Genomic DNA, 23,928 nt, shown 5'->3' with positions numbered 1-23,928 from the left:
GGCCTTTTATTAAATAATAGGAGTTCTTTCTAGATACTGGACATGAGTCTTTTTTTAGGTTTATGTATTGCAAATACCTTCTCCACTTTGGGAGTTACCTTTTCATGCTCTTAAGGGAGTCTCTTTGATTCTGTGTCACAGATTTCAGTTCTCTGGTGAACGTCATCATTTTCTCAACTGCTTTCTGCTGGCTGGACTGGCAGGGTTCAGAAGGGCTGTTGGTGGGAGGAAGCTCCAGGGAAGCAGTAAGGAGCAGGCCTCTGGCCTGTATTGTGCCTGCATTGTGTCTGGTGCAGTTGTGCATGTTGTGAGATCACAGTTGGGAAGGTTAGAGGAGGTCTTTTCCCTTAGCTCAAGGGAAGGAAAGTAAGGGCACTAGAAGAACAGACATGACTGGAGAAACCATGGCAGACTGAGGGTATGTGACAGGTTTTTTTGCCAGGTGGCCTTAGCTTCTGAGTCAAGTAGGAGGTTAGGTCGGACATCTGCCAAGAGTGCATTGCCTGGAGGATCGAAGGCTTGGAAAGCATGGCGAAAGTTTGGGACAGCTCTCGTGTGCTTGAAAGTCAACCAGAGATGAAGCAAAGGACTGACCCAACTCCTTGAGAGTGAGGACTCTGTTCACTGCTGTCACCACAGTACCTAGTACACACATTGCACATAGTAGGTGCTCAGAAAATATTTGTCAAATCAGCCAGGTGGAATAGTACCAGTGATGGTATACTGAGGCTGAGCTAGCTAGCTGAGGCTGCTAGCTCTGTGCTGTCCTCACATTTCCATTTACTTCCCTATATTATTTGAATACCTGAATGAAAGAAGAAATAAAGTTCCTCGTGCCCCTTAGGCCTCTTTAAGAGCAGCAGGAACATATCTCTTTTATCAATTAGAAACTGCATTTAAAAATCTCATCTCTGGCACTAATAGCTGGGTGATTGACAGCATGTCATTTAACTTCTCAGAGTCTCATTTCACTCTTTGGTGAAACGGGGATCATGCCTTTTGAGTGCTGAAATGACTACATCAACTAAACCACTGTAATCCTGATCCATCTCAATATGGGTTTAGAAGATAAAGCATTGAAATGAATGATTGGGTGCAGGCTGAACACTGATGTAAGTAGGTAACTTGTGGAGCTTGTTTTGGGGTTTTAAAATTATTTTTTAATTGCAGTAAAATGCATACGACAGAATTTACCATCTTAACCATTTTTGAGTGTACAGTTCAGTAAAGTACATTCACTTTGCTGTATAACAGATCTGTAGAACTTTTTTATCTTGCAAAACTGAAACTACCCATTAACAGCTGTTCATTCTCCCCTCTCCTCAGCCCCTTTCAACAACCATTCTGCTTTCTCTGTGAATTTGACTACTCTAAGTACCTCATATAAGTGAGCATTAATGTCCTCAAGGTTCATTCATATTGTTGCAAATGGCAGGATTTTCTTTGTTATCCATTCATCCATTAATGAACAATTGAGTGGCTTTCACCTCTTGGCTGTTGTGAATAATGCTGCTATGAACGTAGATGTACAAATATCTCTAACACTCTGCTTTCAATTCTTTGGCTATATACCCAGAAGTGGAATGGTAATTCTGTATTTAATTTTTGGGAGAACTACCGTACTTTTTTTTTTTTAATTATTTATTTTTTGGCTGCACCAGGTTTTAGTTGTGGCATGTGGACTTCTTAGTTGTGGTGTGTAAACTCTTAATTGTAGCATGCATGCAAGATCTAGTTCCCCGAACAGGGATCAAACCTGGGTCCCCTGCATTGGGAGCATGGAGTCTTACCTACTGGACCACCAGGGAAGTGTCCCCTACCATACTGTTGTTTTTTTTTTGGAGGGGGGCTGCATTGGGTCTTTGTTGCTGCATGTGGGCTTCCTCTAGTTGTGGCGAGCGGGGGCTACTCTTCGTTGTGGTGCGCGTGCTTATTGAGGTGGCTTCCATTGTTGTGGAGCATGGGCTCTAGGTGCACAGGCTTCAGTAGTTGTGGTGCACAGGCTTAGTTGCTCCATGGCATGTGGAATCTTCCCGGGCCAGGGCTCGAACCTGTGTCCCCTGCATTGGCAGGTGGATTCTTAACCACTGAGCCACCAGGGAAGCCCTACCATTACTGTTTTTTAAAGCAGCTGTACCATTTTACATTCCCACCAACAGTGCACAGGGGTTCCAGTTTCTCCACATCCTCACCAGTACTGCTTTTCTGTTTTTTGATAGTTACCATCCTAATGTGTGTGAGGTGGAGAGTTTGTTTTGATGGGTCCTGTGCTCTGTGTGTTTGGTGTGCTGTCTGTCAGCACTAAATATGTGGAAGCTAAAGTGGGAGTGACTCTCAGCAAATATTGTGTTAAGCACTTGCTGGGATAAAAATATGAATAAAACACAACCCTTACCTCAGAGGAGCCTTTAGTAAATACAGTAGGGCGCTTACAACTTAGAAGTCTGTGTGTATATACACGTGTGTATGTATTTTCTCTTTGTTCCTAGACAATTATAAAAGTACTTCTTAAATCACATGGTCGTCTAGTATCACCATTGTTAATGAATTAATGATGCCAAACATTGAAAGTTAAAGAACATTTATTTATTTATAAATTTTGTTTATTTATTTATTTATGGCTATGCTTGGTCTTCATTGCTGCACACGGGCTTTCTCTAGTTGCAGCGAGCAGGGACTAGTCTTCGTTGCAGTGTGCGGGCTTCTCCTTGCACTGGCTTCTCTTGTGGAGCACGGGCTCTAGGCGCATGGGCTCAGTAGTTGTGGCTCTCGGGCTTAGTTGCTCCGTGGCACGTGGGATCTTCCTGGACCAGGGCTTGAACCCATGTTCCCTGCATTGGCTGGCAGATTCTTAACCATTGGACCACCAGGGAAGTCCCTTATTTTATTTTGTTGCCACACTGCGCAGCTTCTGGGATCTTAGTTCCCCAACCAGGGATTGAACCCAGGCCCTCTGCAGTGAAAGTACAGAGTCCCAACTACTGGACCACCAGGGAATTCCCTATTTATTTATTTTTTAAATTGAAGTTTAGTTGATTTACAATGTTTGTTAGTTTCAGGTGTAGACGAACATTTTATTTTTATTTCGTAGGTTTTCAGTGGAATTTTATAAGTCTTCAAGATGAGTTTTCCAATTAGACTAGACTTCATAAGTACTCTGATACCCATAATCCTGCAGGTGACTTTAGGAGACTCCTCCGTTTTCCTCAGCCCTGGGATGGGGCCTCCAGCGTCTGTCTGTTAGTTGTACTTATCTCAGGTGGCCTCCAAGATGAGGCTTACGGCCTCCCTGAGGGGAGAAGCTGGGCATTGCCCTCAAGTTCTCCATTATCCCTTAATGGAGCCAAGTGAGAGTCCCCAAAGGATAGTGTGTGCCGAGAAGGTGGGGAGAGCCCAGCCTGCTTCACCTGTGGGGAGTGGCCGGGGGGGGCGGCAGGGATGAGAGGTACTTTCTCTGTTAAGTGGTCTCAGAATTGTCTGCATAGAAAGCATTCTTCTTTGTTCCTGGAGTTAGTATGAATTGTATTTTTTTTAAATGGTTTTAATGCATATGATGAAACTACCTAATTGCTTTTATGGTGGTCGAGTTTTTTATGAGAGGCCTTAGTTGAAGAAAAGCACTAATTATGGGTTATTATTCCTAATAGCAGTAATAAATAGTACTTTATCTTTAAAAATATTTCATTGAAATATACATTTAGCCAGGTACACAAATCTTTAATTGTTCAGCCCAGTGAGTTTTCACAGACTGAACACACCTGGGTAATTAGTACCCAGATCAAGAAGCAGAAGTGATAGGCATTCCAGAAGCCTGCTGTGTTCTTCCTTTTAGTCACTACCCACCCCTTACCCACCAGAATAGCCATTATCCTGACTTCTAACATGTTTGCCTGGCTTTGTATTTTATATAAATGGAATCATAAAGTATGTATTCTTTTGTGTGTGGTTTGTTTCACTCAACAGTTGTGAGAATCATATTGTGTGTATTTGTGGTTTAAAATTACTTTTTAAAGTATCCTACTTAACAACCTAGGAAAGGACTTTACCCATGGCTTTGCCATGCTCTTGATGCTCCAGTTCTGGAAGGAAGATGTTTTTAGGTGGTCTTCACATTCTCTTCATTCCTTTTCTAGACCAAATGACACCTACAGAGTTTTCTGTAATCTTGTTTTTCCTCATTTCATTTGTTGTAGTACTAATCTATTGCTGTGTAATAAATGCCCTACAACTTCGTGACTTAAAACATCAATAAACATTTGTTTTCTCACACTTTCTGTGAGTTAGGAATTGAGTGGGCCTAGCTGGGCAGTTCTGGCTCAGGGCCTCATGAGGTTGCAGCCAAGATTTCAGCTGGGTCTGGGGTATCTATCTGCTTCCTAGCTCACCCAGCTGACACACTGGCGCTGGTTGGTTGTGGTGGGGAGATGGGGGGTTAGGGCTCAAGTTTCTCTCAGTGGAGCCCTCTGCATAGGCTGCTTGAGTATCCTCACTACATCGTGGCTGGCTGTGCTCTTCCCAGAGAGCACCTTTTTATGACCTAGCCTCAGAAGACATACAGCATCACTTCCACCCCATTTTACTTGTAAAGCAAGTCACTAAGTCTGGCCTATATTCCAGGGGGAGGAGAATTAGGCTTTTGGAGGTTAGGGAAGTCATCTGCTATATAGACTCATCTAGTGGAACTGTAGCTAACACAGCTATATTTGGCTTTTAAACTCTCTAAAATAGAATAGAGGTTTTAATGAGATAGTTGGAAACTTAATGTCCCCTACCTTGAGTGGATACCACGTAAGCTGATCGCTATAGTGTAAGGTGGAGCTCAATGTTAAGTGTTGCTATCTTCTGTAACCATTTTACTGCAGTGTCCATTTCACATAAATATCACCTGTTCTTAAAAATGTGCTAATAATTCTTAGGGTTTTGACTCTTTACTGTATGAATTTATACAACTAAGATTTAAAACTATAATACTTTTTTGTATAAAATACATAACATTTTAATACATTCTGACTAGATCTCCAAGGCTCAGCAGAGGTATAAAATGACACAGTTCAAGTAAATTATCAGGTATATCAGAAGTACAAATTTAAGGGGCTTAGTTGAAATATAGTGATCCTCAGAGGGCTGCTTGGTGACCCCTGTGCTCTGCCTCTGACAGGAGAGCTCTGCCTTGCCCTTTGCTGCAGCAAGTTCTCTGCAACTTCTGCCTCTCTTGTCTCATCTCCAAATAACGGTCTGTACCCCCTCACACTGGCAACCCCTGAGTTCTTACTTCAGCAGAGCCAAGAAGGGAGGGGCCACGACCACTGGAATTGGTTCTAAGGGTTGGAACTCATCCCTCGGTCAGATATGTACAGGTCCACAGTCCACTTATGAGTGGGATTAGTGCTGTTTATAAAAGAGACCCCACAGAGCTTCCTGGTCCCATCTACCATGTGAGGGTACAGTGGGAACTCTGCAAACCAGGAAGAGGACCCTCACCCAACCATGCTGGCACTCTGTTCTCAGACTTACAGCCTCCAGAACTGTGAGAAATAAATTTCTGTAGTTTATAAGCTACCCAGTCTGTGTCTTTTTGGTTTTTTTAGCAGCCCAAATGTAAGACAATCCCTGTGTTTTCTTTAAAGAATTTTGTAGTTTTAGCTCTCACATTTAGGTCTTTGATCCATTTAGAGTTACTTTTTGTATATGGTATGGGGTAAGGGTCCAACTTCATACTTTTGCATGTGGCTATCCAGTTGTCCCAGTGTCATTTGTTTTTTTTGTTTGTTTTTCGCGGTACGCGGGCCTCTCACCGCTGTGGCCTCTCCCGTTGCGGAGCACAGGCTCCGGACGCGCAGGCCCAGCGGCCATGGCTCATGGGCCCAGCCGCTCCACGGCATGTGGGATCCTCCCACACCGGGGCATGAACCCATGTCCCCTGCATCGGGAGGCGGACTCTCAACCACTGCGCCACCAGGGAAGCCCCAGTGTCATTTGTTGAAAAGACTGTCCTTTCCCCACTAAGTGGTCTTGGCACCCTTGTGGAGTATCAGTTTACCATAGACAAATAAGTTTATTTCCAGACTCTCCTCCATTCTGTTTGTTTATCCTTGTGCCAGTACCACACTGTCTTGATTACTTTCTTGATTACTTGCTTTGCAATAAGTTTTTTTTTTTTTTTTCTTTGTGGTACGCTGGCCTCTCACTGTTGTGCCCTCTCCCGTTGTGGAGCACAGGCTCCGGACGCGCAGGCTCGGCGGCCATGGCTCACAGGCCCAGCCGCTCCGCGGCATGTGGGATCCTCCCGGACCAGGGCACGAACCCGTGTTCCCTGTATCGGCAGGAGGACTCTCAACCATTGCGCCGCCAGGGAAGCCTTGCAATAAGTTTTTAAATTGGGCAGTGTGAGTCCTGTCACTTTGTCCTTCTTTTACAAGATTATTTTGGTTATTCTGGTTCCCTTGAGTTTCCGTATGAATTTTAGGATCAGCTTGTCAACTTCTACAAAGAAAAGGCTGGTATTGTGATAGAGATAGTGTTGAATCTTTAGATCAACTTTGGGTATACTGCCATCTTAACAATATTTTGTCTCCTGATCCATGAACATGGGATGTTTTTCCATCTATTTAATTCTTTCAGCAAAGTTTTATAATTTTAAGAGCATAAGTTTTACCTCTCTTTTGTTAGGTTTATTCCTAAGTATTTTGTTTTGATGGTATTGTGAATGGAAGTGTTTTCTTGATTTCATTTTTGTTTTTTTAAAAATAGATTTATTTATGTATTTATTTTTGGCTGCATTGGGTCTTCGTTGCTGTGTGCAGGATTTCTCTAGTTGCAGTGAGCGGGGGCTACTCTTCGTTGCAGTGCGCGGGCTTCTCATTGCGGTGGCCTCTCTTGTTGCGGAACACGGGCTCTAGGCGCGAGGGCTTCAGTAGTTGTGGTGCTCGGTCTCACTAGTCGTGGCTCGCGGGCTCTAGAGTGCAGGCTAACTGGTTGTGGCGTATGGGCTTAGTTGCTCCACGGCATGTGGGATATTCCCGGACCAGGGCTCGAACCCATGTCCCCTGCATTGGCAGGCGGATTCTTAACCACTGTGCCACCAGGGAAGTCCTTTTCACTATTTTTAAATGATGCAGCTGTAAACATTTTAGCACAAACAAGACCCCACCCCCACCCCCTCTGAGTAACTTTCTTAGAACCTATTCCCCGAAAATGATTGACCAGGTCAAAGATAGGACTTCTGCAGATTGCTCTCCAGAAATAGCATTTGAATTTGTGCTGTCCCTGTTAATCTTTTTTTCCCACCCACATCCCCCCCCACCCAGGCACCTGTCCCTGTTAATCTTTAAAAGTCCCTCTTTGCTCTGTGTCCCCCACCCCAGCCCCGGTTCCCTCTTGCTGTGACAACATGGTATTATTCTTTTATTTATATGTAATTGAATAGAAATGAGATAAACCTTTTAGGTGCCTTGTTTTTGGTTATTTGTGAGGCCAAACTTTTTTCTAAGTTTTACTCACTTATCTGATGTTTGAACTGTATTCAAGTTATGGAACCGTTTATGCACTAGAAGCTAAGCATTAATGTTCTGAAAGCCTTTAATTTTTTTTCTGAAAGCTTTAAAAATATTTGTATAATCAAATTCATCAACTAATTGTTTGCTGTGTTCTTTTATTGCTTCAGAATTGGTGAAATACATGAAGGCCTTTAACCTTTAATTTAGTCTTTTAAGCTGTGTGGAAATGATTGCAGAGAAGAATGCTGCATTTATATGCTTTATGTATTTTATTCCATATTAAGAGTATAATTTTAGCAGTATTAGACACCTTGTCTAATTTCACATGAGTTTTCATATTAAACTTAGAGGTATTTACCTGTGTCTTTCTGGAATCTGTTTGTTCCATTGGTCTAGTTTATTATTTTTAACTATAACCTGGTATTGTAAGGCTTTTTACTCTTGTTTTGCCCAGATGTCTGCTCTTTAACTTCTTAGCAGGGCTTCTACCTTGAATCCTTGTCAGTTTTCATACTCTGGTGGAGTGGGTTGGCCAAGATAAAAAGTATATATCATCAGGATGCCTTTTCTCTCCCTCTTCCCTACTCCCAGAACTCAGAGCCAGTTTTTCTCCTTGCTCTTGTGCCTGGTCTTGGTTGCTGGTAGCTCTCCAGAGTGAAGAGATTTTTCAGGTTGAACTCTGGGCCACGCTGTGCGGCTCTCGGGATAGGGATTGAACCCAGGCCCTAGTCAGTGAAAGCGCCAGTCCTAACCCCTGGACCGCCAGGGAATTCGTTGAACTCTTTAAGTGTTAGCCCCTGATATACCGATCTGAAAAAAGAATTTTTTTTTTTTTTTTAATGAGACCATGCTTTTTTTGAGGGGCGGTGATATCTAATTCAGAACGTTTTTATCACCCCAAAAGGAAACCCTGCACCTAGCAGTCACTCCCCATATTTTCCCCAGTAATCAGCCCCTGTGCAGAAAGCCTCCTGCCAACGTGGAGCTGGGGGAAGGGGTGCCCTTTTACATTCCGGCTTCTTTTCACATGCATTTTACATTTTACTATTTTGTTAAGTTGTCAAGATTTACTTTTCAGAGTCATTAGTTGCTATTTGGCATTGGCTCTGTAAAATGAACTTGGCGAATAACCATCTTCACTTATTTTACTTCTCATAGTTGGGCCCGGGTGTGCATCATTTTCTCATCTCTTTCTGCATTCTGAGATCTTCGTTTTTCCTCCTTTTGCCACTGGTTATTCTTCCTTTTTGAGCCTCTTCCTCTTGGATTTAACCCTGATTGGTAGGCACACTATTCTTTTATTCTTGCCAATGATATCTTTTTTGTTTTTAATTCAAAAAATATTATTTGATTATTTTCTCTCTGATTTTTATTTATTTATTTTCTAATTTTACTGTCTCTCTGATCTTAAACAGTTAATCTTAACTCTTTTTGTGGGCCTCTGTTATTGTAGCTTAATTCTTTTATTTTTATTTTTTGACCGTGGTGTGCGGCTTGCAGGGTCTTAGTTCCCTGATCAGGGATCAAATCTGTGCCCCCTGCAGTGGAAGCACAGAGTCCTAACCCCTGGACCGCCAGGAAAGTCCCTAATTCTTTTTTAATCTGTTTTCCAGCTCTGATGGTATCATCTGCACTCTCTTCCGTCTATTTAACTGATTTCTGTTATTGTTACCTTATAAATTATTATTTTTTAATTTACATTCTGCTTGACTTATTCTTTTTTTTTTAAATCCTGATTCTGCTATTTGCAGAATTCTATTTTTATTTTAAATTCTTTTGTAATATGTCACGGTTCTGCAGAATATATTCTGGTCTGTTTTTATTTAGCATTCCCCTTGTGTGTAACACTTTAAATGTGTTTATGAGTCCCATTCTGTCTTTATCTCCATTCTTAGAGTTGACTCTGCTAAGCCTGCTCCTTTTCTCCTGGACCTGTATTGTTTGTGCTTAGTGGCCACTCCCGCTCCTGGTTGCCCTTTAAAATTTGCTTGCTGTGTTCCTTCAGTTGAGTCTTATCTTTGTTCTTTGTTTATAACATGTTTATTTTGTTGAGTTTTGAAGGAGGCGGCATTCTGTACCACTTCTCACTTAGTGCTTCCCAAAGTTCTGTTGTGTAAGACTTTCTGGGCACATTTTTACATAATGGAAAGAACACAGAATTCAGAGGAAGGACCAAGTGTTAATCCTAGCCCTCGCATTGGGTAGCTTTGGCTAAGATATTTAGACTATATGGTAGGACTTAATTCTTTTAAAGTTTTATATAGTTGTTGTGTTCTTAAAAATTAGCATAATTTTTATATCTAATGGGAATATAAGGAAAATTAAAATAATACAGTGTACAGTGATGAACTGAAAATTGATATAATTATTAACTGATTTATTTTAAAATGATAATGAAATAATTAAAACATGAGATTGTTGGGCTTCCCTGGTGGTGCAGTGGTTAAGAGTCTGCCTGCCGATGCAGAGGACACGGGTTCGTGCCCCGGTCTGGGAGGATCCCACATGCCGCGGAGCGGCTGGGCCGGTGAGCCATGGCCGCTGAGCCTGTGCATCCGGAGCCTGTGCTCTGCAACGGGAGAGGCCACAACAGTGAGAGGCCCGCATACCGCCAAAAAAAAAAAAAAAGAGAGATTGTTGGGCTGGAACTCTGATAAAATTGTTGTCACGTAGGTGGCAGTGGTATTGTTTGCATTTGTATTGAATTTATGAAGTGAGTTCGCAGATACTTATTCTTCCAAATAAGCCTATATATGAAAGATAAGTATTCTTTCCATTTTATGGGGGAGATATTGAGGTTCAGCAAGGTTAAGAGAATTGCCCATGGTTACAAGCACAGAGTTGTGACAGTGCAAGAACTTGAATTCAGATTCAGGACTTCCAAGACCAGGGCTTTTGTAACTTGACCCAAAATAAAACTTGATTAGTTTTAAGGTTGTTTCTTCAGATACTTGACAGTCTGTCACATGGGTAGATTTTTCGGAGTACAGGCCCTAGTTTGAGCAGTTGTCCTGGAGATCAGCTGTCACTCTGAGTGTGCGGAGGATCAGTGTTGGGAGTTACCTGGGGGCAGCCACTGTCTCTGGCAGTGTTCCTCTCTGTCTGGATCTTTGATTGTGTCTGGCAACAGATATATTTATTGGTCGAGGGCAAAAGTGAAGAGATAATATGGGGAGAAAAGAAAAGAAACTGATTTCAGAAATAAGATTTCCACAGTAACTTGAGCAATGAAACATTTGAGAAATTCTTGGTTGTGCTGACCAGGATCCTATGGAATTCTTGTCGGTCTCTGTTGTAGTTTCTTAGGACAGGGCCGAAACTAAGCTCATCACACGAGATGAATTGTGCCAAAGCACAGCAGTAGAGGGCTGCCGCTCGCTCAGGCAAAACAGCGCCGTCTGTCTTGCTGTGGTAACTTTTATTAAAGCATTATCTAGATTTACACTTTAAGACTTGTTTTCTTAACATTTCAGAAGTGCCAAAGCAGCATCCTATGTTTTTATTAATTATACGAGCAATAATTGGCTTTCGTGAGCACCTGCTGTGCTTCCTCCTTGAGCGCAAAAACAGCACAAAGTTCCCACCATTATTTTGATTATACTGAAGTAGCACAAGGACATTTCCTTGCGTTCCCACCACTCTGATTATACTGAGGACATCTCATGGATCAGTGCCCAAAGCACTCAGTGCTTCTTTTGCAGGCCCCCGGTTTGCCGGGGCGGGGGGGGGGCGCTCGAAGCATTCAGAACTGTTCACAACTCTGGCTTATTCGCATGCCCCCCGGTTTGCTGGGGGTGGGCTTATGGGTCACATCTCCTTTCCATGTCCTCAGTTATCCCACTACAGTCTCTGAAGTCTTTGGGGATCCTTTGTGTACACTCTCAGATTATTGAAACACAGGGACTCAGGCCAGGACCTAAGGGAAGGAGGACTCAATTGAGGAATTGGGAAATTATCAAGAATCATGGCAGTGGCTCCATCATTCTCTCTTTTCACATTCTTCTCATTCTCTGTTCTCTTTTTAAAATCTTTGTTACACACATGCACACACAAATATACATATATGCATATAATTTTAACAAAAGGATGTAATTTTTTATTTTGAGATAATTTTAGACTTAGAAAAAAGGTGCAAAAATAGTCTAGAGAGTTCCCATGTAACCACCTTTTCCTAATGTGAACATGGTGTATGTCTGTAGGAATGTCATCAAAACCAAGAAATTAAAACTGGTACAATACTAGATGCAGACCTTATTCACAGTTCCCATTTTCCCCCAATGTCATTTTTTCCTCCAGGTTCTCATTTTGCATTTAATTGTTGTGTCTCCTTAGTCTCTTCCAACTGTGACATTTCTTCAGCCTTCCTCTGTCTTTCATAACCGTGACACTTTTAATGAGTATTGGATTGTTGTTTTTGTAAGTTTATTTATTGTATTTATTTATTTTTGGCTGTGTTGGGTCTTTGTTGCTGTGCGCGGGCTTTCTCTAGTTGTGGTGAGCGGGAGCTACTCTTGGTCGCGGTGTGCGGGCTTCTCATTGCGGTGGCTTCTCTTGTTGCAGAGTATGGGCTCTAGGCCTGTGGGCTTCAGTAGTTATGGCACGCAGACTTCAGTAGTTGTGGCGCTCAGGCTTAGTTGCTCCACGGCATGTAGGATCTTCCCGGACCAAGGCTTGAACCTGTGTCCCCTGCATTGGCAGGTGGATTCTTAACCACTGCATCACCAGGGAAGCCCTGGACTGTTATTTTTGTAGGCTGTCCCTCAGTTTGTGTTTATCTGATGGTTTTTCATGAATGGAATGAGATTATGCAGTTTTAACAGAAGTGATGTGCCTTTCTTGATACATCACATCAGAGAGTTGGTGTTGTGGAGATATTTTATCCTTAGGGATGTTAACTTTAATCACCTGGTTAAGATGGGGTCCATCTATTTACCCCTTTGTAATTAATAAATATCTTAGAGGATGTACTTTGAGACTAAGCAGATGCCCTGTTTCTTCTCAGATTTCTACTCACTAGATTAAGCATCCATCCATGGACCTTTTTCTGAAAAAATTATTGTGGTATTTACCTAATGACAGTTTTTCTATTTTCCTCATTCCATCTGATTGGAGTGCCTCTGTGAGAAAGAGCTGTTCCTTCTCCCCACTGATTTATTCACTTACTTATTTGTGTCAGTATGAACTCATGGGTATTTGTTATATTCTGTAGGTTTGTAATCCAGTATTGTCATTTTTTATTTCAAATTGTTGCAACTTCGACCTTTGTTTGCTCCTTCAGAGTGACTGCTTTCAACAAACCCCACCCTTGTTTACCTTTTTAAGGGCAAAGTGTGCTCGTTGCTACTGGGGTGTAGTTGCTTCTAAGTCTTCTTAGTGAACAGAGCTGGGAAAATAGATGTGTGTACACCAACCCACACATACACACATCTGTATTTCTCTGTCTGTGTATATGTTAAAAACTATGAGTTCATACTGATGTCCCTGATTCCAATCCAACACCATGTGGTTTATTTTAGCCTTTCCTCTTGCTTGTATTCTTTCCCCAGCCTGGCTCTCATTATCTTCCATTTTGTTTGCTTATTTGTTCAGTCCCATTCTGTTTATACATAAAGTAGATGCAGAATTGCTAACCCATATCCTTGTGAGAAACATGTTCACTAATTAGATTACAGGATTTGTGTTCAGCCCTTTCCTGCTTTAGCTTTACAGCAAGCAGTTAAAATACTGTTTTCTAAAGTTGCTTAGACTGGTTTCTAGTTCCTCATGCCCTTCAGTGTGGTTATGTCATTGATTTGTAATACAGTTAGGTTCATTTGTTACTGTTGGTGTTCCATTTGGGGTTCTTCCCGTATCCTCATTCTTGTTTCTTTAGTTTTTTGAATATGTGATATGACTGTGACTCTCGGAGTAAGAGCTACACACAAGGTATACTCAAGGAACAGTCCCTCCCTTCTCATCCCTACCACCCTGTTCCCATCCTCCCCTTCACCACTTTCCCACTCATCCCCTGTATACAGTCGATCTCTTTAGTTCTGGGTTTATCCTTTCTATATTTCTGCTATACAGATAAGCAGATACATTTATGTTTTTTTATAACTCTTCTTTCTTATATGAAGGGTAGCATAGTATAAATCTTTTATACTTTGCTTTTTTACTTAACATTGTATCTTGGAACCACTCCGTGTTAGTTTGTAGATCTTTTTCATTCCTTTTTTACAGCTGCATAGTACTCCACCATGTGAGTGTATCATAGTTCATTCAGCCTTTCTCCAGTGTATGAGTATTTAGGTTGCTGCTAGTATTTTGCGGTTACAAATAATGTTGCGGTGAATTACCTTGTGCTTATGTATTTTCATATCACTGGAGATGTATGTTTAGGGTAGAATCCTAGGAGCGGGATTGCTGAATCAAAAGATAGGTGCAGATGTTTGATTTTGGTAAGGACTGTCCTACCAACCTGTCCAGAAGGGTTTATAACCTGTCTTCCCACCAGCAGTGTTTGAGAGTTAATTGCGTATATTTTATGATGCATACATATGAATGATTATCAGATTTTGTTCAGGGTCTTCCTTTCCTTATCTACTTCCTCTTCTATCATGATGGGTTGGGGAAAGAAAAAAACAACTCCAACTGTAGAAGGTTTTTTATTGGAAAGAAGTAAAATTAGTTTTCCAGCTCTGACTGGAGATTTTTTTACTGGTATTTTAGAGTTATAATTGTATGTTACAGTTTTCTACTTTACCTAGTTTAGCATCTGTTGTGTAACATCTCACTGTCTGCTTAGTTGTGCGGGCAGTTCTTTTCAGTTTAGATAATAATGCTGTTTGCTTCCAGTTTAAACACTTTTCCGTCTTCCATAGGTCTGGGTGGGTGTTAATATTTCTGACATTGGGGCAGTTCGTGAGAAACTTGCATTTCTTGACTGACCTAAAGTTTCCATGATGGGGATGATCATCCGAGCCTTTCTTTCTCTGACTTGACTCATTGGGGTACAGTTTACAAAGGTGAGCAAGGGTGGCCTTACGAAGTAGGTCATCCTCTTTCGGACTGTAGCTCCCTTTCCTCCTGCTCCTCCCCTGTACCCCCACTTGAGATCCTCACCTTTATGGTTTCCTAATCTCCTAGTCCTGTCTGGCCTGGGTCTGGATCTGTCTGCTGACCTCTCCTCTCTTTTGACGACTCCACTCCCATTTTACGAGAACCCAACTGTTTATTTTGTCTGATCTTACAGGCTGATGGTATATGCTAAAGAAAATTACTGGATTGTCACGATCGACACTACTAAAAATCTCTGGATTCTCATTCCTGCTGGTCTCCAGCATATCTTGTTACTTGTCCCCATTCAGACCCTGATCTCACCTCCCTCCCCTCATGTTTGGTTTGCCTTTTCATCTCCTGCCTTCAGGTCTGCTCTCCCACACCTCATTTACAGGACATATTTGCCTCTTGTTTCAGAGGAGACAGGTTTTAGGTTTTGGCTTATCCTGATGAAGAAGATCTAAATAGCCAGAACCTTCAAAATGGATCGGCTCCCTTGGGAAGCAGAATGCTTTCTGTATCGTGGTCAGTACTATGATTTTTGTTTTTGTCCTCATTGTCTGCTGTCCTCAGCTTCTTTACAGTTGCCCCGTCAGAATCATGAGCCAAACCTTGGTTCATCACCAGCAAAAGGGCATAGCCAGTGGAGGACTACTGACCCTCGCATGGTGTAGTGGCTGAGAAACAGGGGTTTTGGAGGTCAGCACGCCTGGGATTAAATCCCAGTTCTGTTGGCTGCTGGTTGTGTAATCAGAGACAAGTTACTTGACTCCTCCCTTCTGCCATAGTTTCTTCACCTGTAAAGTAGGGGCTGTGCTTTACCGCCATAGGGTTGTGGTGAAGACAGCAAGTAAAGGTTTTTCTGAAGCTCTCAGCACTGTGCTGAGGGCTCAGTAAGTGGTGGTCATTATGGTTACTGAGGTCCTCTCTCAGTGTCTCACTCAACTTCAGGGCCAGAGGTGCGCAGAGCTGCCTGGGCGGCTACCCGGAATGCATAGCACTGGAGGAGACTCGATGCTCTTAGTCTTGGTTCAATACGTCTGGCTGTTCTAAGAGCTCACCGCGAGCCAGCCCGACCTGGACCGTCCTAGAATTCTTGGCCAGTGAAGGCAGAAGAGAATATCTGAGGAGGAAGGAAATGTAGGGGGATGATCCACAAGTGAGTAGTAGCCCATCTGCTTCATCAGGGTCTCTCTCATGACAAGTTCAGAGCATAGGTGAACTCCAAAGTTCATTTCTAAAGAGGAGTGCTTGGATTAGAGTACTGATTGGATCTGTTGCAGAGTACTAACTCTGACTTTGTGCTGCTCTAGTGTGCTTCAAATAACAGAGTTTATGGTTGTGGGGTTTTAGGATGATGATAGTCACGGTACTAAATTCTGATGGGGTATCTTAGATCTAGTAATAGAGACGCATTTTTCCTATTAATCGGAGAGAAATGTTTTTCATACTTTTTCCTTTAATAATTTGTGTACTTGAGCCCACCAAAAATTTGTAGAACCTTTACTGAGTATAAGGCACTACAAGTCTTCATCTTTCTATGGCTATATCTATGCATATATATGTATGTATGTACATTCAGTCATATAATTGGGTGTGGGTTTTTTTCCAGTCTCTTGTGTACATATAAAAAATTTTTAAAGAAGTTTTGCACTTATGTTTGGAAGAAGCCTGAACACAGAATAATGGTATCTTCTTTTTGTAACTTGGCCAACACTATCAGGGCAGACATACAGGGCATAGCCAAGCTAGGACTAAAACTCAGACCTCCTGATTTGAAGTCTAGTTTTTTTTTCTGATGTTACTTTCTTTTTATGGTTTCATTGGATAAATTAATAAAAAATAATAAAGTAATTAAAAATGACTTCCACTTTTTTGGGGATGGTCTAATATCTTTCAGGCTTTTCATCTGCTGTTTTTGCAATCTTCATAACCCCATAGGCTTTCTTCATTTTTGAGTCAAGCAAATGGTTGCTCAGAGGTGTTGGGTAGTTCAGTGATGTCTCAGCTAGTAAGGGAATGGGCCAGAATTGGAACTCACCTGACTCTTTGGCCCCTATTACTGAAGAGATTTAAAAATGCATATGTAGACAACCAAATTTGTTCAAGCTCTGGGCTGTATGGAGCACCTTTCCTAGAGAGGGTGCACATGTGTTCATGACATCAGATTTTAAGTTGCAATATCTGAAGTATTATTGGAGCACTCAGTCTTAAAATAATGTAAAATTATGATGGTTTTACAGCTAAAATGACTTTAGCTTTTATTTGCTCACTGAATGGTTCACACACTCTAAAGAAACCTTTGCACTGGCTTTCTTGGTTAGTAAATTATGAGAGAATCAGGCTAAAGGAACGAATACGTTTTCTTTTAAAGCAGTCATTTGTATTATCTACCTACTTACTTTTGGAACATTAATTTGGATCAGTCTAACTTACTTAGCATCTGAAGACAAGTTAATTTTTGTCTGTGAAACAAAGTACTGTGGTTTTGTGTTCAGATAATTAAAGTGCACCGAAATGGGTAGCTTAGAGAACAGCTTAATAGCTTTCTCTAAAAATAACCCATTAACAGTTGATAGCATTTTAGTTGCTTAACAACGTGTACAGTATGTGGTGCTAATGCATGAGGAGATAACTCCTTCATTAGACAAACTTTATTATCCACAAATATTATTGAGCCTCTGCTATGAAATGACTGTAATGACAGGGGGCTGGGGAGGATGGGGAGAAAGCCTGAATGTACCAGAAATGTTATATTTACGCCAAAGCCTCAGAAATGACTGTGGAAGCCTGGGCATTTATTCTAATGATGTTGCCATTGCTCAAAACCTGTTTGTAACACTTCCTATGAAATTGTCCTCAGTATGAGCATGTGAACCATGAGAGAAAATCAGCCCCACAGTTTTGTAGCATAGCTCAGTTTTTAAAAATCACCTTTTGAGGTATAATTTTTTTCTTTTTCTTTGCGCTACGCGGGCCTCTCGCTATTGTGGCCTCTCCCTTTGTGGAGCACAGGCTCCGGACGCGCAGGCTCAGCGGCCATGGCTCACGGGCCCAGCCGCTCCGCGGCATGTGGGATCTTCCCGGATCAGGGCACGAACCTGCGTCCCCTGCATCGGCAGGCAGACTCTCAACCACTGCGCCACCAGGGAAGCCCTGAGGTATAATTTATCTATAACAAAATGGACCTTTTCTTTGTGCAAAGTTCAGTTGAGTCTTGGCAAATATATACCCTGTGTAACCGCCACCACAGTGGAGATATGGAACATTACATAACCCCAGGAAGAAGTACCCTTGTGCCCTTTGCTGTCAGTCTTCAGCTCAGGCAACCATGGATCAGTTTTCTATCACTGTAGATCAGCCTCAGCTTACCTAGCGTTTCAGATAAATGGAATTTAGAAGTCTTTGCTCTTTTTTGCCTGGCTTTTTCACTTAGCATAGGGTTTTCCAGGTTCATCCTTGTTGTCGCGTGTAGTCATTTCCCTTTTGTTGCTCAGTGCTCTTCCATTGCACGGTGACACACAGTTTGTTTACTCTTTCCTTGTTGATGACTATTTGGGTTGTTCCAAGTTCGTGACTGTTATGAATAAAGCTCCTACAAACATTTGTATACAAGTCTCTATGGATGTATATTTTCTTTATTTTTTAATTGAAGTAATTTGACATACAATATTTTATTAGTTTCATGTGTACCACATAGTGGTTTGACATTTGTATACATTGTGAAATGATCACCACAATAAGCACAGTTACCATCTGTCACCATACAAAGTCAATACAGTATCATTGACTGTATTCCCTATGTTGTACTTTGCATCCCCGTGACTTAATTATTTTATACCTGTAAGTTTGTACCTCTTGACCCCCTTTACCTGTTTCCCCCCCATCCCTACCCCCTACCCCTCTGGCAACCACCTGGGTTTTGTTTTGTTTGTTTTGTTTTTTAGATTCCATGTATAAGTGACATCATGTGGTATTTGTCTTTCTCTGTCTGACTTATTTCACTTAGTGTAATGCCCTCAAAGTCCGTCCATGTTGTGGCAGATTTCTTTCATTTTTACAGCTGACTGGTATTCCATTGTACACGTATACTACGTCTTCCTTATCCATTCATCCATTAGTGGACACCTAGGTTGTGTACGTATCTTGGCTATTGTCATAGACATATATTTTCATTTCTCTTGAGTAAATAATTAGGAGTGGAACTGCTGGGTTGTATGGTGAGTGTGCATTTAATTTTTCAGAAACCACCAAGCCTTTTCATAGTGATTGTACCATTTTGTAGTTCCACCTGCAGGGTATGAGAATTCTAGCTTTTCTACAACCTCATCAGCACTTGGTATGGTCATTCTTTTTCATTTTAGCTATTCTAATGGGTATGTTATGTGGTTTTAATTTACATTTCCCTTATGACATCATTCATCTTTGTGTGTGTGTATTGTCACACAAAAAGTGTCTGTTCTTTTGCCTATTTAAAATTTTGGGTTGTTTGTCTTATTTTGAAGTTGTAAGAGTTCTTTATATACTCTAAATACAAGTCCTACATGTTGCAAATTTTTTCTCCCATATGCACAGCTCATTTTTGACCTTGACAGTATTATCTGGCCTGTTCACCCACCTTGCTCACTAGATCCCAGTCAGCACCTTTCCTTTTCAATCTCAGTAACTCCTCCTGTCTCCACTGTCGTCATCTTGTACATTCCAGAGGCTTTACCACTGCCCTTAGAGGTGTGCTGCTTTTTCTTTTTGTGAGTATTTTACTGATTTGAGAGTGCTGCTGGTTCACAGTGCCCTCGAGTCTGGGACGCCGAATGTTCTGCAGTGGGCGGCATGATTTCGTACAATGAACTGACTGGCTTAAAATGCCAGTTATGTGCTTGTTGCTTAGTCCAAGCCACTACCATCTCTTACTGGTGCTATTGCAGTGTTTCAAATGGTTTCTTTATTCACTCTTTCCTTTTTACAATTTATTCTTCATATCACAGCTGGAGAGAGCATTTACAAATATAAATTGGGTACTTTTAGTCCTTCCTTAAAGTGGAAGTGCACTTAAGATGAGTCTTAAACCCTTAGCACAACTTCCAGGTCACAGCCTCATCCTGAGCCATGTGCTCTTGGCTTGGTATGTGCCCGCCACCAGTAGCCTTCTTTGGGGTCCACAGATTCACCTGCCTAACCTCTCTCTGTTCAGTAGAACACTTGCCTTCTCAGCTACCCGTCACCTGGCTAATTCCAGCCTGTCCTTCAGGTCTCTGTTTTAAATGCCACTTCCTTAGAGAGGAAGAGCCTTCCCTGAGCCCCTAATTTAAACCAAGTTCTCTAGTTATCCATGATGATGTTAATTATAGCATTTGCATTTTTTCTTAGTATCTATCATAATTTATCTATTTTTAATATATGTCTCCTTACCCCACCCCCCCTTTTCTTCCTTTGGCCTTGCCACGCATCTTGTGGGATCTTAGTTCCCTGACGAGGAATTGAACCTGTGCCCCCTGCTGCACTAGACCACCAGGGAAGTCCCCTAATACATGTCTCTTTATATTTCCCCCATGTTGTATAAAGTTTATGAGAGTAAGGAATTTTCTGTTTTCGCTGTAGTATCCATAGCGCTTAACAATGTAGACGATTAATGAATACCTGATAAAATTGATTTTAACATTTGAATGGTTTTAAGTTTATTCATCGTGCCTCCTTCAAGATCCCAACTGACATTTTTTCTCTTGAGTACAAACTTCTATGTACTAGTTTTCTGTCTCTGCCATTTGCACTGAATCTGTAAATTGCCCTGATAATAAGAGTTCTTAATCTTTTTTGTGTCATGGATCTTTTAGGTAGTCAGTGAAACCTGTGGCTCCTTCTCGGATTAGTGGGTTGTTTTTTGGTTTGGTTTGTTTTTTTTAATCCAAAATAATGTTTATTGGGATCGTTTCCCATTCATCTTGATTCAGGGTGCTTTTAGTGCTGCTTCCAACTGAAGGAGCATCCTTCTGTAAGCCTTGCTTTTTCCTCCTGTAGGCTGGCAGAGGACATTAGAGCAGCCAACACACAAAACTACTGTTTGTGCCTGGCTAGAGATGGTGGTGGTTTTATAGCATCCTGGGCATTTCACATCCATGAAGTAGGAGGTGGGGCTCTGCAGCAGGTGCTTCTTGTTGTGTGTCCTATTCTGGCGAGGGATGCAGGAGATCCTTTATGAGAGGCATGTTCTACTGAGGAGGTCCTCACTGCCAGATCAGATTAGTGGTCTGAAATGAATAGAATAAATTATGTAAGGTTACCAAGGAAATCGGTTATGTTGAAGTACTGGTTTTTTTTAATATTAAGAAAATACATCTTTAATGTGTGTGCTTCTTTATTAATGCCTTAAATAGCAAGGTCAAGCAGCAGATGTGACAACTACTGTAATTTCAAAGTAGTGAGACATATAAATATTTTGAGAATTACAACTGTAGGCTTTTTACTGGTCTTAATATTTCTCTGTTTAGCCTCCTTCAGTCTCTGGAAATACCTGTATTTCTGATAGTGTCACTCTCGTGGCTGGAGAATTCTTTCTGTTATCAGAATAAAGTACAGATTTGGGAATTGTCTTTACTAAAGGAATTTAGAGCCTGAACCAAGATGGCGGAGTAGAAGGACGTGCTCTCACTCCCTCTTGTCAGAACACCAGAATCACAACTAGCTGCGGGACAGTCATCGACAGGAAGACACTGGAACTCACCAAAAAAGATACCCCGCATCGAAAGACAAAGAAGAAGCCACAGTGAGACGGTAGGAGGGGCACAATCACAGTAAAATCAAATCCCATAACTGCTGGGTGGATGACTCACAGACCAGAGAACACTTATACCACAGAAGTCCACCCACTGGAGTGAGGGTTCTGAGCCCCACGTCAGGCTTCCCAACCTGGGGATCTGGCAACGGGAGGAGGAATTCCTAGAGAATCAGACTTTGAAGGCTAGTGGGATTTGATTGCAGGACTTCGACAGGACTGGGGGAAACAGAGACTCCACTCTTGGAGGGCACACACAAAGTAGTGTGTGCATTGGGACCCAGGGGAAGGAGTGACCCAAGGGAAGACTGAACCAGACCTACCTGCTAGTGTTGGAGGGTCTCCTGCAGAGGTGGGGGGTGGCTGTGGCTCACTGTGGGGACAAGGACACTGACAGCAGAAGTTCTGGGAAGTACTTCTTGGCGTGAGCCCTCTCAGAGTCAGCCATTAGCCCCACCAACGAGGCCAGGTAGGCTCCAGTGTTGGGTTCCCTCAGGCCAAACAACCAACAGGGAGGGAACCCAGCCCCAACCAACCAATCAGCCAAGCAGATTAAAGTTTTACTGAGCTCTGCCTACCAGAGCAACAGTCAGCTCTACCCACCACCAGTCCCTCCCATCAGGAAACTTGCACAAGCCTCTTAGATAGCCTCATCCACCAGAAGGCAGACAGCAGAAGCAAGAAGAACTACAATCCTGCAGCCTGTAGAACAAAAACCACATTCACAGAAAGATAGACAAGATGAAAAGGCAGAAGACTATGTACTAGATGAAGGAACAAGATAAAACCCCAGAAAAACAACTAAATAAAGTGGAGACAGGCAACCTTTCAGAAAAAGAATTCAGAATAACGATAGTGAAGATGATCCAGGACCTGGGAAAAAGAATGGAGGCAAAGATTGAGAAGATGCAAGAAATGTTTAACAAAGACCTAGAAGAATTAAAGAACAAACAAACAGAGATGAACAATACAATAACTGAAATGAAAACTACACTAGAAGGAATCAATAGCAGAACAACTGAGGCGGAAGAACAGATAAGTGACCTGGAAGACAGAATGGTGGAATTCACTGCTGCGGAACAGGATAGAGAAAAAAGAATGAAAAGAAATGAAGACACAGCCTAAGAGACCTCTGGGACAACATTAAACACAACAACATTCGCATTATAGGGATCCCAGAAAGAGAAGAGCGAGAGAAAGGACCAGAGAAAATATTTGAGGAGATTATAGTCGAAAACTTCCCTAACATGGGAAAGGAAGTAGCCACCCAAGTCCAAGAAGCGCAGAGAGTCCCATACAGGATAAACCCAAGGAGAAACACGCCGAGACACATGGTAATCAAATTGGCAAAAATTAAAGACAAAGAAAAATTATTGAAAGCAGCAAGGGAAAAATGACAAATAACATACAAGGGAACGCCCATAAGATTAACAGCTGATTTCTCAGCAGAAACTCTACAAGCCAGAAGGGAGTGGCATGATATACTTAAAGTGATGAAAGGGAAGAACCTACAACCAAGATTACTCTACCCAGCAAGGATCTCATTCACATTCGATGGAGAAATCAAAAGCTTTAGAGACAAGCAAAAGCTAAGAGAACTCAGCACCACCAAACCAGCTCTACAACGAAAGCTAAAGGAACTTCTCTAAGTGGAAACCCCAGAGAAGAAAAGGCCCTACAAAAACAAACCCAAAACAACTTAGAAAATGGTCATAGGAACATACATATCGATAATTACCTTAAACATGAATGGATTAAATGCTCCAACCAAAAGACACAGGCTTGCTGAATGGATACAAAAACAAGACCCATCTATATGCTGTCTACAAGAGACCCACTTCAGACCTAGGGACACATACAGACTGAAAGTGAGGGGGTGGAAAAAGATATTCAATGCAAATGGAAATCAAAAGAAAGCTGTAGTAGCAATACTCAATATCAGATAAAATACACTTTAAAATAAAGAATGTTACAAGAGACAAGGAGGGACACTACATAATGATCAAGGGGTCAATCCAAGAAGATATAACAATTACAAATATATGTTTACCCAACATAGGAGGACCTCAATACATAAAGCAACTACTAACAGCTATAAAAGGAAATCGACAGTAACACAATTAATAGTGGGGGACTTTAACACCTCACTTACACCAATGGACAGATCATCCAGACACAAAAGAAATAAGGAAACACAAGCTTTAATTTAAATGACACAAGAGACCAGATAGATTTAATTGATAATTATAAGACATTCCATCCCAAAACAGCAGATTACACTTTCTTCTCAAGTGTGCACAGAACATTCTCCGGGATAGATCACATCTTGGTCACAAATCAAGCCTCAGTAAATTTAAGAAAATTGAAATCGTATCAAGCATCTTTTCTGACCACAACACTATGAGATTAGAAATGAATTACAGGGGAAAAAACATAAAAAACACAAACACATGGAGGCTAAACAATACGTTACTAAATAACCAAGAGATCACTGAAGAAATCAAAGAGGAAATCAAAAAATACCTAGAAGTCTTCCCTGGTGGCACAGTGGTTGAGAGTCCGCCTGACGATGCAGGGGACGCGGGTTCGTGCCCTGGTCTGGGAGGATCCCACGTGCCGCGGAGC

The 23,928-nt window shown here is 41.7% G+C and overlaps 1 protein-coding gene and 1 pseudogene across 4 annotated transcripts in view; one reads left to right on the top strand and one right to left on the bottom strand.

Annotated features, from left to right (window-relative positions):
- MAPK1 (mitogen-activated protein kinase 1) overlaps window positions 1–23,928 on the top strand; it is a 95,357-nt gene that overhangs the window by 16,633 nt on the left and 54,796 nt on the right. The gene's annotated exons all lie outside the window — the stretch shown is intronic.
- Window positions 20,490–20,737, bottom strand: LOC137203582 (small ribosomal subunit protein eS27-like; annotated as a pseudogene).

Source organism: Pseudorca crassidens, chromosome 12 (assembly GCF_039906515.1).
Source record: "Pseudorca crassidens isolate mPseCra1 chromosome 12, mPseCra1.hap1, whole genome shotgun sequence".
In the NCBI taxonomy this organism is placed as follows: domain Eukaryota; kingdom Metazoa; phylum Chordata; class Mammalia; order Artiodactyla; family Delphinidae; genus Pseudorca; species Pseudorca crassidens.
The sequence above is the reverse complement of the archived record's forward strand: the minus strand, read 5'-3'. Positions and strand labels throughout refer to the sequence as shown.